The sequence below is a fragment of the Phyllobates terribilis genome, unplaced genomic scaffold, assembly GCF_046119375.1.
Source record: "Phyllobates terribilis strain yellow unplaced genomic scaffold, ASM4611937v1 Scaffold_1__5_contigs__length_1240528914, whole genome shotgun sequence".
Lineage (NCBI taxonomy): Eukaryota > Metazoa > Chordata > Amphibia > Anura > Dendrobatidae > Phyllobates > Phyllobates terribilis.
Genome location: NW_027362761.1, coordinates 1,147,276,735 through 1,147,295,886, shown reverse-complemented (window position 1 = coordinate 1,147,295,886; position 19,152 = coordinate 1,147,276,735). Strand labels below are relative to the sequence as shown.

Sequence of the window (19,152 nt, the reverse complement as noted above, 5' to 3'; positions counted from 1 at the left end):
GCAATAAAATGCTATAAGAAGCGATCAAAACATTGTATTTACTACAAAATGGTATCAATAAAAATGTCAGCTCAGGGTGCAAAAAATAAGCCCTCACACAGCCCCACATCCCAAAAAATGAAAACGTTACGAGTCTTGGAAAATGGTGACAAACGCAAAAAAACTTTTTTTTCATACAAATTTTGGATTTTTTTTCACCACTTAAATAAAAAATAAACTATATATGTTTGGTATCTGTGTATTCATACTGACCTGGGGAATCATACTGCCAGGTCAGTTTTACCATATAGTGAACATGATAATTAAAAAAAAAAAAAAAAACATGTGGAATTGCACTTTTTTTGCAATTTCACCGCACTTGGATTCGCCCGCCCTTTTTCCAGTACATTATATGGTAAAATCAATGGTGCCATTCAAAAGTACAACTCGCCCTGCAAAAAAATAAGCCTTCATACGGCCATATTGACGGAAAAAAATAAAAAGAAAAAAAGTTATGGCTCTTGGAAGACGGGGAGAAGAAAAAAAAAACGAAAGTGAAAAATGACCATGTCATGAAGAGGTTAAGCCCGCCTCAAATAATCAGACATTTGTGATCATAGAAACCCCTCGGAGACTAAAAGTACAAATTCCCATAGTGGATACTGCAGTTAATAGTAAATATAGTGATAGTAATAAGTAGCAGTGCTAGAATGTAATAAATAAGCCGTTTGTGCCTTGTATTTGTCAAGTCTGAGTGGTCCAGAAACTGCGGAGGTTCATGATATGTTTTCTGGATCTCTGCCTGGAAATGGCTGTGTCATAGACTAATTGAATGTGTTTTATGGTAACGATACAGTTATTGGAATGCTAAATTCACTGGTAAAGGTCAGCGGTAATTAGCTTGGATGATTTTGATGATATTTTGCTATTGCATGTGGGTTTTATAGCATTCAAATCAACAGCTGTAACAAGTCCTACTGCAATCCCGAACTCCATGGGGGGGGGGGGGGGGGATTTATCTAGGCTTTTGTCCCAGTTTATTTTGCCCTCAAAATGTCTCATACTTTTTCATTGTCGATTTTACTCTGCTCTCAGCACTTTAGAAGACATGTAGGTGGGAAAGTGAGTGAGACTAGCTGTGCAAACAGGGTTAAGCCAAATTTATCAATTGCTACTTTTTAAAAAGTTCAAGCTCCAAAAAAAACAGCTTTAAAATGAAGTGTTTAATTTATAAGGAATCTGTCAACCAGGTTTTTGCTAACCCATCTGAAAGCAGCATGATCTAGGGGCAGAGACCCTGATTCCAGCAATTTGTCACTTACTGGACTGCTTGCTGCAGTTTTGATACTATCACAGTTTTATCTGCTGCAGATCTATCAGTTCTCTGAATGCTGAGCTCTGTATAACCCCGCTGACACCATTGATTGGCAGCTTTCTGAGTACACTGTGCATAGGCAGAAAGCTGACAATCAGTGAGGGGGGCGGGGTATTACAGCACTTATGAACATGCAGGACTACATGGCAGCAGGTTTACTAGTCCTCTAATGATAATCTCCTGTTGATAAAACAGTAATTTTATCAAAACTACAGCAAGCAGCCCAGTAAGTGACACATTGCTGGAATCAGAGTCAATGTCTCTACATTATGCTCCTCTTAGATTAGGTGTGTATGGCAGTGAATTTAGTGAGACAGTGACCCAGGCAAGTTACGTCCAAATACTGCACACATGAAATTGCCCACCTCCAGATCACAGCCAGGAATACGTAAATAAAGTTCAGTGCCGCTGGTACGTGCACCCCCGTAAAATTCTCAGGTACTATCGTGGTTGCCCACATCGCTGGCTCTGACCTGTTTTAGCTTCACACAGCCAGGCATACATCCACAGCACCTTCAGCTCTGCTACATGTGAAATCCAAACACAAACTGACACACCCAACTTTAACTGCAGGTTTTAATGAAAACCGTGGCCAAGGGCCACTTGTAAGACCCGGACTGGAGGGAGAGATCAGTCCCACTACCATCCTACAGATCTCTCCAAAAATATATGCCCAAGACAGGTTTCTCTAAACTATCAGTATCAAAAAGGAATAGTCGGCACTCCGTATAGCTAGGGTGGTGCACGTGGAAAACAATGTCTGTAGGAAAAGAAAATCCCGGCACTCACGTGTTGATAATCAGTTGATTTATTCCACAACTCACACAAGACGTTTCAGCCTGTCCAAGGCTTTTTTCAATTGTGGTTAAATACATTCAGTCAAAATATTTATAAACAAATCCCCGGAAATGACATAATTCTCATTAACATAAAAAAAGAGTAGACCAATAAAAAAAATATATATAACAGAATTTACAACAACATACAAAAAATTAAGCAATAATAAACTCAAGTTGCACAATGAAAAAGAACAAGTGAATTCATATATTTAAATAATCCCCAATTACACAAAGACCATATACATCGTAGATTGTAAAATTTATTGCATGCATATACCACATTATACCTTTATTTCTCCACATTCTTTTAGCTAAAAATATATAACATTTCATAGTTTTTCCAGAAAAAATCCTTAATGTTTTTAGGATTTTTTAATATTTCCCATGGAATCAAATATATCAATGACAAGTAAATTCATATATATATAAATAATCTCCAACCAAATATGAGAATATAAATCCCAAAACATAGATTCCATTTCATAAATGTATCAAAGATATTGCCATCTAAATTTCTCAATGTTCTTTTTATTAAACACATTCAACATTATATCATTTTTCTGGAAAAAAAATTCTTGATATTTCTTGATTTTTTCAAAAAGATTTTTTATTAGAACAATACTGTTTATTACATTTGTGTATACAACTGATTCCTCATGAACAGCCTGCAACAAGTGACTAAATCTATCTTTTATTCTCTTGCCCTTTATAATTCTATTAATAAATACCTTATAAAGAGATCAGTATACTGCCATATTCCCATAGATCCCAATTCACATAGTAGAAAAAATTCATCATATTATTTCTATATCACTTTATATCTCATTATAAATTGTAACTACATATAAAGCTACTACTGAAAGAACAATCACAGACATACGGGAATAGAGAACATCTATGTCCTAAGTGATCCTCACCTCCCCCAGATCGTTGTCTGAGATAAAAGTGACTTTTTAAATTTATCCTTTGTTATCCTCTATTCCCTAAATTAGACCTTATTTATTTCGTTAAATGTGACAGTATAATTAACTGTCCACCCGTGATTCCTAGAAATACATAGGGAAGCCGTCCGGCTTACATCATGTCTTATCTCCGCATTCAATCTTATTTAACCCGACAAAATGTGGCAAGTACAATATGCATCCCATTTGTTCCTATGCAGATACTTCAGGATTTCATCGCATCTGAGATGTCTAGAAAGAGAAATAGGATGTATATATTACTCATTATCCTAATCACATAATACCACTAACATCATATTCTCGATTTAGGCCATTTGGATATAAAGTTCCCAAAGTATAAATCCAAAAGGCTTCTCTACGTAAAAGGATTTTTTTAATACTGCCTCCTCTTCTAGGTGTATCTATTTGTTCTAACACCTGATATTTCAATTGGGCTATTGAATGTCCTTTTTCCTTAAAATGTAATGGAAGGGGAAGCGAAGTATCTCCACACCTGATAGTGGATTTATGTTTATTAACCCGTGTTCCTACTGACTGTATTATTTCTCCAATATATGAAAAACCACACGGACATTTTATCTGATAAACCACATTTGTAGATTTACACGTGTAGAAGCCCTTAATATTAAATCTTTTACCTGTCCTAGGATGACTAAAATATTCCCCCTTAATTACATTACTACATTGAGCACAATTCAGACAGGGATATGTTCCTTTATTTATCCTGTTGGATGTTGGGAGCGATGTAATAATTCCAAGACAAACTTTTCTTACAACAAAAAATAAAGGAACATATCCCTGTCTGAATTGTGCTCAATGTAGTAATGTAATTAAGGGGGAATATTTTAGTCATCCTAGGACAGGTAAAAGATTTAATATTAAGGGCTTCTACACGTGTAAATCTACAAATGTGGTTTATCAGATAAAATGTCCGTGTGGTTTTTCATATATTGGAGAAACAATACAGTCAGTAGGAACACGGGTTAATAAACATAAATCCACTATCAGGTGTGGAGATACTTCGCTTCCCCTTCCATTACATTTTAAGGAAAAAGGACATTCAATAGCCCAATTGAAATATCAGGTGTTAGAACAAATAGATACACCTAGAAGAGGAGGCAGTATTAAAAAAATCCTTTTACGTAGAGAAGCCTTTTGGATTTATACTTTGGGAACTTTATATCCAAATGGCCTAAATCGAGAATATGATGTTAGTGGCATTATGTGATTAGGATAATGAGTAATATATACATCCTATTTCTCTTTCTAGACATCTCAGATGCGATGAAATCCTGAAGTATCTGCATAGGAACAAATGGGATGCATATTGTACTTGCCACATTTTGTCGGGTTAAATAAGATTGAATGCGGAGATAAGACATGATGTAAGCTGGACGGCTTCCCTATGTATTTCTAGGAATCACGGGTGGACAGTTAATTATACTGTCACATTTAACGAAATAAATAAGGTCTAATTTAGGGAATAGAGGATAACAAAGGATAAATTTAAAAAGTCACTTTTATCTCAGACAACGATCTGGGGGAGGTGAGGATCACTTAGGACATAGATGTTCTCTATTCCCGTATGTCTGTGATTGTTCTTTCAGTAGTAGCTTTATATGTAGTTACAATTTATAATGAGATATAAAGTGATATAGAAATAATATGATGAATTTTTTCTACTATGTGAATTGGGATCTATGGGAATATGGCAGTATACTGATCTCTTTATAAGGTATTTATTAATAGAATTATAAAGGGCAAGAGAATAAAAGATAGATTTAGTCACTTGTTGCAGGCTGTTCATGAGGAATCAGTTGTATACACAAATGTAATAAACAGTATTGTTCTAATAAAAAATCTTTTTGAAAAAATCTAGAAATATCAAGATTTTTTTTTCCAGAAAAATGATATAATGTTGAATGTGTTTAATAAAAAGAACATTGAGAAATTTAGATGGCAATATCTTTGATACATTTATGAAATGGAATCTATGTTTTGGGATTTATATTCTCATATTTGGTTGGAGATTATTTATATATATGAATTTACTTGTCATTGATATATTTGATTCCATGGGAAATATTAAAAAATCCTAAAAACATTAAGGATTTTTTCTGGAAAAACTATGAAATGTTATATATTTTTAGCTAAAAGAATGTGGAGAAATAAAGGTATAATGTGGTATATGCATGCAATAAATTTTACAATCTACGATGTATATGGTCTTTGTGTAATTGGGGATTATTTAAATATATGAATTCACTTGTTCTTTTTCATTGTGCAACTTGAGTTTATTATTGCTTAATTTTTTGTATGTTGTTGTAAATTCTGTTATATATAATTTTTTTATTGGTCTACTCTTTTTTTATGTTAATGAGAATTATGTCATTTCCGGGGATTTGTTTATAAATATTTTGACTGAATGTATTTAACCACAATTGAAAAAAGCCTTGGACAGGCTGAAACGTCTTGTGTGAGTTGTGGAATAAATCAACTGATTATCAACACGTGAGTGCCGGGATTTTCTTTTCCTACAGGTTTCTCTAAACTGACTTGGTCAAATAACTTGACCCAGTCCACAATTACTTTATTTTGCATGGCAACTTCAGCCTTGGCTGTGATTACAATACACTCCCATGGTTCAGCATGCTTCTAAGCACATTCTGGGGGGCACATAATGGTTCTCTCATATGATTCCCCTCACTGTCTAAGGCTATGTTCATACACGTTGTGTTTTTTTCTGCTGCAAATCTGCTGCTAACTTTTTTCTGGCAGGAAAACAGCTGCATAAAAAAGCAGGTTTTGTTGCTTTTATTGTTGCGTTTTTTTGCTGCTGCGTTTTTTTGACCACCCAGGTGCGTTTTCTGCTGCAGAAACGCTGAAAGAAGTGACATGCTTTATTGTCCAAATACACAAGCAAGGCAGAAAATACACAGCAAAGAAAAAGCAACGTGTGTGAACAGAGAATTCTGGTTTCTCATAGACTTTGCTGGTACTGCTAGACGCAGCTGAAAATTTGCATAAAAATCTGCTGCAAAATACGCAGCAAAACACAACGTGTGTGAACATAGCCTCACAGTGTCAAAAACTTTTTTCACAAATTCCTTTTAAAGATGAACATAGATAATCTTGTTGCTAGATCCTGTGTGTTCAAAGGTTGTAAATATGCACAGAAAACTTTTATAAAGTGTTCAACTCTCCTAAAATGACCCAAAAAGGAAATTAAAGAGTAACAGTCATTTTAATTAATCTTATTCCCCATAAATGAATAATACAAGCAAAGATAAGAAACTTTGTGATGCATCTTATTAGAGAAATCTACTTTATTCTCCTCCTGTATTAATTGTTCACTTTCAATTCACGACTTAAATTTGTTTTAATTAAATACTGATTTTCAGCTCAATGAGGGGTGAGATTACAATTGCTTCTCATAAATACCAGTATCTATGGATAGGAGGTAGAATGAGGAAGGTTGAGACACTTTGCTTCAGTTCTGTTTTAACTGCCTAGTTTAAGTTCCCTAAAAATCTGTTTGACCTGCAGCTCAGCAAATAATCCACACTTAGAGAGAATCTGTGTCAGAGACCTTCCCTGTCTGAATACAGACCAGAGAGGCTCAGACAGGGAATGTCCCCTACTCTGATTCTAAATCGGCTCAGCATTCTGACTCAGCTGCAGATGAAAGCAGATTCTTAGAGAGCTTGAACTAGGCAGTTAAAAAAGCACTGCAGCATAGTATTTGGGAGAGATGAAGGCAAAATAAGGGAATGAATTATATTACAAAAAATCCTACTTTTGCAAAAGCTAATCTATAGTTAAATTAAAAAAAAAGTTTAGCCACACTTAAGCAATTCAAGGTGCAAAAGAGCTAATTTGCATACTTTTCTCCATACTAAGCTAGTCTTTTTAAAGAGAACAAGTACTTCCCCCACATTGCCTCAAGAACATCGCACTCACTCAGCCAACATGACTTTGCTCTACACTGATGAGGAGGAAAACATCCAGAAACAGCCAGGACAGACACACCATTGGTGCAACCTGTACAGTCGCGCAGATGCCCAAAAGGTAAGGGGCCCACTTCTACCTCCATAGCAGGTGAAATTTTGCATTAGGATGAGCTAATGTTCTTGCACAGGGGCCCTCTTCTGTCTGTGTCCGCTCTTGGAAACAGCTGTCTGTAGAGGACTTTCTGGCTTGGCATTTTTCATGTTGGAAGGCTCATTAAAATATCGGGCATTGACATAAAGAGTAACTACTGCTATTAGTTGTTACTTATGAAATTTCTTTTGTTCTCTGAGTGAGCTAATTTGCATACTTATCTCCCATGAATCATTGCCTGTAAGGCTACATACTCAGCTGGTTTCTTTAAGGTGAACCAGACTCTGCTCTACACTGATGAGAGGCAAAAACCCTGAAACAGTAGTCTGTAGATTAGTTTCTTACTTGGCATTTATTCTTGGTCATGTTGCATGGCTCGTTAAAGGTTGAACAGAAACTTATAGAGCAATTACCTCTTCTCAGTGGAACTTGTGAGAAAGTTACTTTTGTTCTGCAAGTGAGCAAATTTGCATGCTTATCCAACACCCCCTTCCTGTGAAGCATTGCAGGTAAACTGCATATTCAGCTGGTCCCTTTAAGAAGAACCATTACATCCCTCAATGTGCTCACTAAAAACAATGATTGTTCCTGTAATTTCCAGATATCCAAGGTCCTCCACAGTAAGAGATGCTCTTGTAGCTGTCATAGAGGGTCCTAAGCCGGGGGACACCTCTGTATCACATTACATTTTTATTATTTTTTTCTATGGGTTTAATAGAGAAAAAAAATCAATCACACCATTTTTTACACCATTTACCTTTCACTGTACAATGTTCATTGCATTGTACGGGTTGTTATGATTATAGGGATACCAAATATGTCTTTAAATTGCTGATTTGTGATGTTTTTGTAAGTGGATTAAATGTCATTATTGTAATTGTTTTTCATTACTTTTTAGTAATTTTATAGGAAGACAAAAATATGACTTTTGTTTTACCCCTAGAAAACAGGTATACCGAAATGCACAGCTACAGTATACAGAGATGAATCTCTATGTACCAGTGCAATTTGCCTGTAATGTAGTAGATAAGTAGGGATAATTCTCATCTAGTTAGTGCAGCATTGGCCCGTAGCTTTTGCTGCTGCCTCCAATGATACAGGTTGGGAGTTCAAATCCTGTGGACATCAGATCTCAAGAAAAGAAAAGAAGGGCTAATTGAATTGAATGTAAGCATGTAAACAGCAGAGAGTTGCCACCCCCGGAGTTAGGGGAAGAGAAGGAGTTACAGAGCAGTGAAGATGGCAAGAGAGACATCACACAGAGTGAGTGGAAGTCACAATGTTGCCCTAACCTCTTGGGGCAATGGGACAACTCCCCCAAATCGGAACTGTACTGTGTTATTGCAATATACAGTACAAGTGATCTGATTATTGAAGGTTCAAGTTTCCTAACGCAACTAAAAATAATGTAAAAAAATTAGAAATTCAAATCACCCACCTTGTCCCTTATTGAAAATAAAAAATGAAGAAAATAAATCATGTTTGGTATCATCACATGTCCAATCTATCAAAATATTACATTACCATAATTAACCTGTGTGGATATTTGCCGTAAAGTGAAAAAAATAAAAATTGCCAGAATTGTTATTTTTCCTTCTGCACACCTCCCTAAAAAGTGCAATAAAAATGATGACAGCATTTTATGTACCCTAAATTGGCATAAAAAAGATCATCAGCCCAGGGTGCAAAGACAAGCCGTCACACAGCTCAGCCTCTGGACACTATGCTGACAGACACAGCAAACCTTCTTGCCACAGCTTGCATTGATGTGCCATCCTGGATGAGCTGCACTACCTGAGCAACTTCTGTGGGTTGTAGAGTCCGTCTCATGCTACTGTGACACCCCAGGGGTCTGGTTGCCACAGTAATAGAGATATTATGTCTGAGAGCAAGTGGGAGGTTTCTCTGGTCAGGAGCCCTAAGCATGCAACACGGCCCACCCAGACCTGGGAGGGGAGGAATCTGCCCTTATAAACTGGGTCTGGGGCGGGATTAGGTTAGACAGAGACAGAGCCTGCAGAACAAGCAGAGCAGTCAGAGCCTGGAGAGGGAAAGTGAGAACAGGAGCTCTGTAGGAGCAGCAGCTGAAGGCCAGGGGCTGTGAGCAGAGATATAGCTCGCCCTGGCTGAAGTTACTAAAACCGGACACAGGAGTCCGAGGCTGTGGGGACTGATATATACCCAGCAGCAGAAACCAGCCGGCAGGGGATTCCAGGTCCTCTGGCCATAGAAGCCCGGAGGCTCAGTCACAAAGAAGGGACCAGCGCCGCCATCCAGGAGCGGAGGCTAACAGAAGGCCCCAAGTCACCAGCCATACGGGTGAGCACCACACGGTATACTCAGGGACGTGGGCTACTTGTAACCGCTGACAGCAAGGTAGCCAGGAAGAGTGCAGATAAACGGGGAGGCCTACAACTCCACCTGGCCAGGGGAACTCCTGCTTGCTCGCAGACTGACCAGGCCCCTTATACTAGCCAGTACTCCCGGGAGGGTCTGCCTTGTACCATCAGTAAATACCCTGAACTGCACCTCACGTCTCTGTGATTCCTTGCCGCACCAGCACCATTAGCACTGGGACCCTCACACCATCACTCCCATCATCTCTCACATTAGCTGCCCTAAGGCAATACTTCTCCTGTGGGGAGTTATCCCATACTCGGCTGCGCAAACAATATCAGCCTCAGCGGTCGGCAGCGCAGCGGTGGTCCCCACTGACCGCAATCCACGGGTGGCGTAGTCGGACATTTGCTATACATTAAGACTGCCACTGGTTTGACCACCCTGGGCACAGACCGGGTCACCGCCACACGGAGACTACAACCCACAGCATTCTACAACAGGCCCGGTTCCGGGTTCCCCTGCACAACACAGGCCCAGGGGGTGCGTTAACTTTGGCGTAGTCGGCAGGATTTCGTGCCCGCAACCACCGGATACTGCGTGCCTGAAAAAGAGACTTTTATACTTACCTGTGGTGAAGTTTCCCGCTGTCCGGAGTCGTTTCCCGCCATCCGGAGCCGATTCCCACCATCAGACGCCATCTTGGACCGTTTTCCCGCCGTCTTCTGCCTTCTTCCGGCCATCCGCAGCTGCTTCCCGCCTACGGACGCCATCTTCGGGACGCCGCACGGGAAGAAGAGGGGCGTGGACGCCGAAAGCGCGCGAGATCCGAAGCTCCGCCCCACGCTCCGCCCCACGCTCTGACGCTGCGCAAGGTCCTGGAAGGGAGGAAGAGCGACGCTGACGTCATCGGAGCGCGACGCCAGGTCCTCAACCCCGACGATCGACTGCGGAGCCGCGGCCTACGGAAGAAGAGCATCGCAAGGTAGGCCACGGTCCACTAGGGGGGAGGAGGATGCCGGATACCGAGGGGAGCTCCACTGCCACAGCCACCGCCAGCGCAACCGCTGCAGCAGTCATGCCATTCACCATGCCCTATATCCCGGGGGCAACCTGGCTACCCCAGTACTCAGGGGAGTCACATACTCTAAATGACTTTAGAGAAAGACTGGATAGCCTCTTCCAGGTGTACCCCCTCACAGAAGAGCAAAAAGTGAGCATCCTGGTGGCCCAATTAATCGGGGCAGCCCAAAGGGAGGTAAAGTCCTGGCCACCTGGGAGGAAGAGGACTGTCAGAGAAATACTAGCCCGGCTGAAAGACACATTTGATACCCGCACCTCAGCCGAAATAAAGCTCAGATTTTACGGGTGTAAACAGCGGGCACATGAGAGTATAAGAGACTATGCTCTAAACCTACAAGAGGCCCTGAGAGCCATTAAGCAGGCAGACCCTGACAGCGTGGGAAATGAAGATAAACTGTTGACTGAACAATTTATTGAGGGTCTACTGTGCAATGCCCACCGAACCCAGTTGCGGGCAATGGCCTTACAGGACCCTGACCTGGACTTTGCACAGTTCAAGGACAGAGCCATCCGGGTGCTCCGAGAACCGGCACCAGGTGGCGCTGTGACCCACAGGCGCCCTGCTATCACTTACCACCAGGAGACGGCGCCCTTGTCTGCAGGGCCTGTGGGAGCTGATGCGCAGGCTTTAAACAGTGACCCGGCTACAGACCTGCACCATCAGGTCCAAGAGCTGACTAAGAGCGTTGCCGCGCTAACCAGAACTGGGCAGTCTTTACAGGTCTCTTCTCCAGGAAAGATCCAGCTGGCATCCGGACCGGAGGACGTCCCGTGGCACCGACTGAGGAGGAACCCACCGGCCAGAGGAAGACCCAGCGACAGATACAACGAGGACGGATGACCCATCTGCCGCCGCTGCAATCAACCCGGACATGTGGCAAGGTACTGTCATTTAAACGGGCACAACCTGGGGTAGAGGGCCAACCCCCAGGCATAAGACCATCAGGCCCATCAAACTGGTGTGATAAATACATAGGGGGACGTCCAATCTTGCCTGTGGTACTGGATGGCATTCCTATGAGTGCCCTACTAGACACTGGGTCACAGGTGACCACCATCCCGTACGTGCTCTTTAAACAGTACTGGAATGACTCGGACATAACCCGCTACCCAGATGACGACCTGAGTATCATCGCCAGCAATGGTCAGCCCGTGCCGCAGGTGGGATTCAAAGAGGTGACCATTAAGATCGGTAAAGTCGAACTGGCGGCACAAGGACTGATTATAGTGGACATAGACCGTCATGAGAGTCACCCTAGAATAACCTTGGGAACTAATGTGATTGAAAATTGTCTTGCAGAGGTGATTCTCATTTTACAGCAGGTTGCCAAGAACGCCAGTTCCGGCCAGCAGCGTGTGCTCCAAAAAGAGATCCGGGCACTGATGAAGCGGCAACAGGTGGAACTATCTGGTGGTGAGATAGGTAGCGTGAGAATGTGTGACCCGTTCCCTATTGCCATGCCCCCAAAAAGTGAGATGATGATTTGGTGCCGGGCAGCTATTGGTCTAAGAGGTAGAGACTACCAAGCAATGGTAGAACCCGTCTACTCAGACAGTAGGCCCACCATTTTGACGGCACGGGGGGTGGTCGATGTACGCCATGGGAGGGTGCCCGTTCGCATCATAAATATCGGGGAGAGAGAAGTATACCTGCCCCGGTATGCCACGCTAGCCAAATTGTTCACCATAAACCAGAATTCTGTACAGGCCGTGGAACCCTTGCCTCCATCTCAACCAGAGGAAGTTAACGGCTCTAAGAAACCAATGGAGGACTGGTGTCAGCAACTGCATTTGGGTACTGACTCCACTCCCTCACACCAGAAACAGGGAGTCTATCGGGTGGTTCGAGAGTACGAGAGAGTGTTTAGTAAACACCCGCTAGACTTCGGGCGAGTAAAGGGGGTAGAACACCACATCCCCACGGGAGACCATCCTCCCATAAAGGAGAGATACCGACCCGTACCCCCGGCACACTACCAACACGCCAAGGGGATGCTTAGAGACATGAAGGAGGCTGGGGTAATCAGGGACAGCTGTAGCCCCTGGGCAGCTCCACTAGTCTTAGTGAAAAAGAAAGACAACACCATGAGAATGTGTGTAGACTACAGGAAGGTCAACCGTATCACACACAAAGATGCGTACCCGTTACCAAGGATAGAAGAGTCCCTAGCTGCATTAAAATCTGCTAACTTCTTCTCTACTTTGGATCTCACTAGCGGGTACTGGCAGGTTCCTGTAGCAGAGGCGGACCGGGAGAAGACCGCATTCACAACCCCGATGGGTCTCAGCGAATTTAACTGTATGCCGTTCGGGCTCTGCAACGCACCAGGAACCTTCCAACGGTTGATGGAATGCTGTCTGGGACACCGGAACTTCGAGACGGTCCTGTTATACCTGGACGATGTCATCGTCTATTCCAAGACCTACGAGGACCACCTGAAACACCTGGCAGAAGTGTTCGAAGCTCTGGCAAACTACGGCCTAAAGGTGAAACCCTCCAAGTGTCACCTCCTGAAACAAAAGGTGCAATACCTGGGACACGTGGTGAGTGCTGACGGAGTGGCTCCTGACCCTGATAAGATCACCGTGATTAAGGACTGGCCAAGACCCTCCAGCATAAAGGAAGTGCGGCAGTTCCTCGGGTTGGTAGGCTACTACCGAAGATTCATTCCCGGTTTCACCAAAATGGCAGCCCCTATGCAGGACCTCCTGATAGGTCAATCTCGGAAAGCCAAAAACCAGAAGCCGCCCTTTAGGTGGGAAAAGCTGGAAGAGGAGTCCTTCTGCCAGCTGAAGATGGCCCTCACAGGGGATGAAATCCTGGCATATCCAGACTACAGCCAGCCCTTTATCCTCCACACGGACGCAAGCAACATCGGGCTAGGAGCCGCACTGTCCCAGATCCAGCAAGGGAAAGACGGGTAATCGCTTACGCCAGCCGAAAGCTACGGCCCATGGAGAGGAACCCTGAGAATTATAGCTCATTCAAGCTGGAGTTCCTGGCAGTAGTGTGGGCAGTGACCGAACGTTTCAAGCATTACCTTGCCTCCTCCAAATTCACCGTGTACACGGATAACAACCCGTTGACACACCTGGACACTGCAAGGCTCGGTGCCCTGGAACAGAGATGGATGGCCCGCCTGTCCAACTTTGAATTCACCATCAAGTACCGGGCAGGACGCTCAAATGCCAACGCGGATGCCCTGTCTAGAATGCCGAACTTACCGGACGTAGGGGAAGATCCAGAAGATCTGGAAGAAGTTGAGCTCCCTGCGTTCCACCATCATGGGATTAGCCTGTATTCCCACCGTGTGAAGGACAGGCGCTCCGTGACGTTCAATCCCTTGCCCCACTACAACTGGGCGGAGACGCAAGACAGTGATCCCGCAGTCCATTTGGTGAAGGAAATGCTGACCCAGGCCGATGCCCGTCTTGACCCAGATGCTCCGGAGGAGACCAAGCAACTGTGGAAGGAGAAAAGTAAGCTGTTCCTCTACAGGGAGAAGCTGTGCCGGAGAATGGTTAACTCTCGAACACATGAGTTGACCTAGCAGGTAGTCGTCCCAAGACGAGACGCGGCTATGGTTCTGGAGGCATACCACAACGGAGCAGGGCATTTCGGATGGAAGAAGCTGGAGTTCTTGTTGCGTGAACGGTTCTACTGGGTAGGCATGAGAGGAGCCATCGAGAGGTGGTGCAGAGGCTGTGGCCCGTGCCACCTGAGAAGAAAAGACCGAGCCAGCCAGAAGACTCCCCTGCAGCCCATCATCACCAGACAGCCACTGGGACTGGTAGCCCTGGACCATGTGAAACTGGCTCCAAGCAGATCTGGGTATGTCTACGCCCTCACAATCGTAGATCATTACTCCCGGTTCCTGGTGGTGGTCCCGGTCAAGGACTTAACGGCTCAAACAGCATCTAGAGCCTTCCAGAAGCACTTCTGCCATCCACACGGGTACCGGGACCAAGTGTTGACAGACCAAGGACCAGCCTTCGAAGCGGAGGTCTTCCAGGAGTTCTGCAACCTGTATGGCTGCAAGAAGATAAGAACAACGCCCTATCACCCTCAAACCAATGGACTCTGCGAGAAGATGAACCAGGTGGTGATAGATCTGCTAAAAACATTGCCCCTGGAAGAACGCAGTCTGTGGCCTGAGAAACTGCCCGATCTGGTGGAACTGTATAACCACATCCCTGTAGGTTCCACCAACTGTACCCCGGCTTACCTAATGAGAGCAAGACCTGGTAAGCTGCCTATTGACCTGGATATGGGAGTCCTGACGCCTGAGGACACCTCACCAGAGGCAGACTGGGATACAGAACGGCAGCAGCAGTATCAGAAAGTACAGGAGAGCGTCGAGCGAAGTCTGTCTCAAGCTAGAGAAAGGCAAGAGAAGGCTTATAACCAGTATGCTCCCGCTGTTCCCCTGGTACCTGGAGAGCAGGTCTTGAAGAGGAAGAGGCGGCTCCACAAGTTGGACGACCAGTGGGAGAAGGACCCGTACACCGTACTGCCATCAAGCCATGAGAACCCAAAAATCTGCGTAATCAGTAAGGATGGAGGAGAAACCACAGCCATTGTCTCCAGAGACCACCTGAAGAAGTGTCCCGAGCAGCTGCAAAGCCCTGAAGAAGATCAAGGAAACCCTCAACCCGCAGAGGAAAGGGAAGAAATGATCAGTACCGTACTCTGAGACTTCCCCCGGTCTTGGACACAAGTAAACGGCGCTGTCGTGGTACCCGTCCTCACCTTTCTCTAGCCAGCCCCGCAAGTGCCTACAGAGGAACCGGTAGAGCTGGAAGAGCAGCCGGCCCAAGAGGCAGAAGAGTACACACCAGCAGTACAGGAGGATCAACCCTCTGCTAGTAGTGAGCCTGCCGTGCCCCTAGTGAGCCAAAGAGTGCGCAGACAGCTGCCCAGCTTACCCATAACACCTCCTACACCCTGTAGTGCAGAACCAGTTAGTGAGCTCCGTAGGTCCACTAGAGTCACTAGAGGTCAAATGCCCGCTCGCTGGAGAATCTAAACTAATGCACTGTGAATTTAACTGTTAACTGTTTATGGTTTATGTTTGTTGCCTGTTATTAATTATGTTTCTCAGTTACCGTGCAGATTTTTATGGACTAACAGGTTTTGGACGCTGGATAACCGGAACAGTTTTGTAGATAGTTGCACCTTGGTGCCTCTTGCGAAGACGGCCGCGGAAGAGAAAACCTGTCTGGCGTGGCCTCCTTGCGGCCCAAAGTAGTTAGTCTACCCTTGCAGCCACGCCCAAGGACAACGCAAGGGGTTTGCTTTGGACAGGTCCCCTACTTCGCTTAAAGCTTCACCTTGGGTGATATGGACACCCGGTTGCGGACACGCCGTGACCTTTAAAGAACTAAAGCTTCTTGTAAATATGTTATTGTGTTATTGTTATACCCTGTATTTATGTTTCTTTAAAAAATGTGTTTAGTCCCGGAGTACTAAAATTTACTAGGGGGGAATGTGACACCCCAGGGGTCTGGTTGCCACAGTAATAGAGATATTATGTCTGAGAGCAAGTGGGAGGTTTCTCTGGTCAGGAGCCCTAAGCATGCAACACGGCCCACCCAGACCTGGGAGGGGAGGAATCTGCCCTTATAAACTGGGTCTGGGGCGGGATTAGGTTAGACAGAGACAGAGCCTGCAGAACAAGCAGAGCAGTCAGAGCCTGGAGAGGGAAAGTGAGAACAGGAGCTCTGTAGGAGCAGCAGCTGAAGGCCAGGGGCTGTGAGCAGAGATATAGCTCGCCCTGGCTGAAGTTACTAAAACCGGACACAGGAGTCCGAGGCTGTGGGGACTGATATATACCCAGCAGCAGAAACCAGCCGGCAGGGGATTCCAGGTCCTCTGGCCATAGAAGCCCGGAGGCTCAGTCACAAAGAAGGGACCAGCGCCGCCATCCAGGAGCGGAGGCTAACAGAAGGCCCCAAGTCACCAGCCATACGGGTGAGCACCACACGGTATACTCAGGGACGTGGGCTACTTGTAACCGCTGACAGCAAGGTAGCCAGGAAGAGTGCAGATAAACGGGGAGGCCTACAACTCCACCTGGCCAGGGGAACTCCTGCTTGCTCGCAGACTGACCAGGCCCCTTATACTAGCCAGTACTCCCGGGAGGGTCTGCCTTGTACCATCAGTAAAGACCCTGAACTGCACCTCACGTCTCTGTGATTCCTTGCCGCACCAGCACCATTAGCACTGGGACCCTCACACCATCACTCCCATCATCTCTCACATTAGCTGCCCTGAGGCAATACTTCTCCCGTGGGGAGTTATCCCATACTCGGCTGCGCAAACAACATCAGCCTCAGCGGTCGGCAGCGCAGCGGCAGTCCCCACTGACCGCAATCCACGGGTGGCGTAGTCGGACATTTGCTATACATTAAGACTGCCACTGGTTTGACCACCCTGGGCACGGACCGGGTCACCGCCACACGGAGACTACAACCCCCAGCATACTGCCACAGGTCCGGTTCCGGGTTCCCCTGCACAACACAGGCCCAGGGGGCGCGTCACTACCACGAGTGTGAAAGCACAACCAACATTCAAAAGTGACCAAAACATCAGACAGAAAGCATTGGTACTGAGATGTGGTCTGTGGTCCACACCTGCAGAACCACTCCTTTATTGTGGGTGTCTTGATAATTGCCAATAATTTCCATCTATTGTCTATTCCATTTGTACAGCAGCATGTGAAATTGATTGTCAATCAGTGTTGCTTCCTAAGTGGACAGTTTGATTTCACAGAAGTTTGATTTACTTGGAGTTATATTCTGTTGTTGAAGTGTTCCCTTTATTTTTTTGAGCAGTGTATTAAGCTGAGTTCCTCCTAGCGGCCTAAGGCTATTTTTAATTAACGCTGGATCCTAGCTACCCTTTAATTTTGTAGCCTTTTAGACCGGGAGAGGCATGTTGGATAAATATTAGGCTTAGGGTCCCATCAAAGAAAGGTACACCTTTTTGTGGATGGTGAGCCCTTATTGATTAGCCAAGTACCTTCAATTTATATTCTACATAGGCTTTTAGCCTAGGAGAGGGATGTTTGATAAATATTATATTTAGGGTCCCATCAAAGAAAGGTGTGCCTGGTTGCGGCTGTTGGGCTCTTATAAATTGATGTAATGCAGTCCAAATTTTATATATTCAATCTTTGCATACATCTTAGCGCTTACAGAGGTTGCTGCAATCTTCTTTTTCTATTTTATGCAGTCATAGCAGCTTGCATCTGTTCACACTTGCTTTATTCTGTTCATAGGTGCTGGTCAGTTTTTTGTAATATACTATTGGAGGTGGTGACTGCCTCCATATTTGGCAGAGCTTAATGATGGCCGTACAAATCGGTCCGAGATTGGACAGCAATGCACCGACAGGCTGTGGATCCCTGACCTGAGCATGACAGCTTCATAGAAATATATGAAGCTGTCACTCTCGGCCAGTCCGTGCATTGTGGTCCGATCTCGACCAATTTTTACGGACATCTGAATGCGCTCTATGGCCATTTTTAATTAGTGTTTGATAATACCTGCCCTTTAATTTTGTCAGCTTTTAGCCCGGGAGAGGCATGTTTGATACATTTTAGGTTTAGGGTCCCATCAAAGAAAGGTTGCCTTGTTGTGGCTAGTGGGCTCTCATGAATTGACCAATTTATGTGCTAACTACCCTCATTTTATAAATAAGGCAAATTGGATATAATTTCACACAAAACCCCAAAAATGGACCGGATAAAATTGCTGCCACCTTTTCAAAATTGAGGGTAAACAACTTTGTTTCAAGCAAGTGATGCTCCGTTAAACTTACCTGTGGCAAGTAACAGGTGTGGGCAATATGAACATCACACCAGAAACCAGATAAAAAGAGGAAAAGTTGACTCAATCTTTGAATTGTGTGTCTGTGTGTGCCACACTAAGTATGGAGAATAGAAAGAGGAGAAGAGAACTGTCTGAGGACTTGAGAACTAAAATTGTTAAAAAATATCAACAATCTCAAGGTTACAAGTCCATCTCCAGAAATCTTGATGTTCCTTTGTCCACGGTGCGCAACGTAATCACGAAGTTAACAACCCATGGCAGTGTAGCTAATCTCCGTGGACGTGGATGGCAGAGAAAAATTGATGAAAGGTTGCAACGCAGGACAGTATGGATGATGGATAAGCAGTCCCAATTATGTTCCAAAGAAATTCAAACTGTCCTGCAGGCTCAGGGTGCATCAGTGTCAGCACGAACTATTTGTCGACATTTGAATACAATGAAACAATATGGCAGGAGATTCAGGAGGACTCCACTGCTGACACAGAGACATAAAAAAACTACACTGCAGTTTTCCAAAATGTACTTGAGTAAGCCAAAATCCTTCTGGGAAAGTATCTTATGGGCAGATGAGACCAAAATATAGCTTTTTGGTAAAGAACATCTACTGTTTACCGAAAACAGAATGAGGCCTACAAAGAAAAGA

At 44.4% G+C, this 19,152-nt stretch overlaps 1 protein-coding gene across 7 annotated transcripts in view; it reads right to left on the bottom strand.

Moving 5' to 3' along the window:
- PPP2R2C (protein phosphatase 2 regulatory subunit Bgamma) overlaps nucleotides 1-19,152 on the bottom strand; it is a 255,847-nt gene that overhangs the window by 21,795 nt on the left and 214,900 nt on the right. The window lies entirely within an intron of this gene.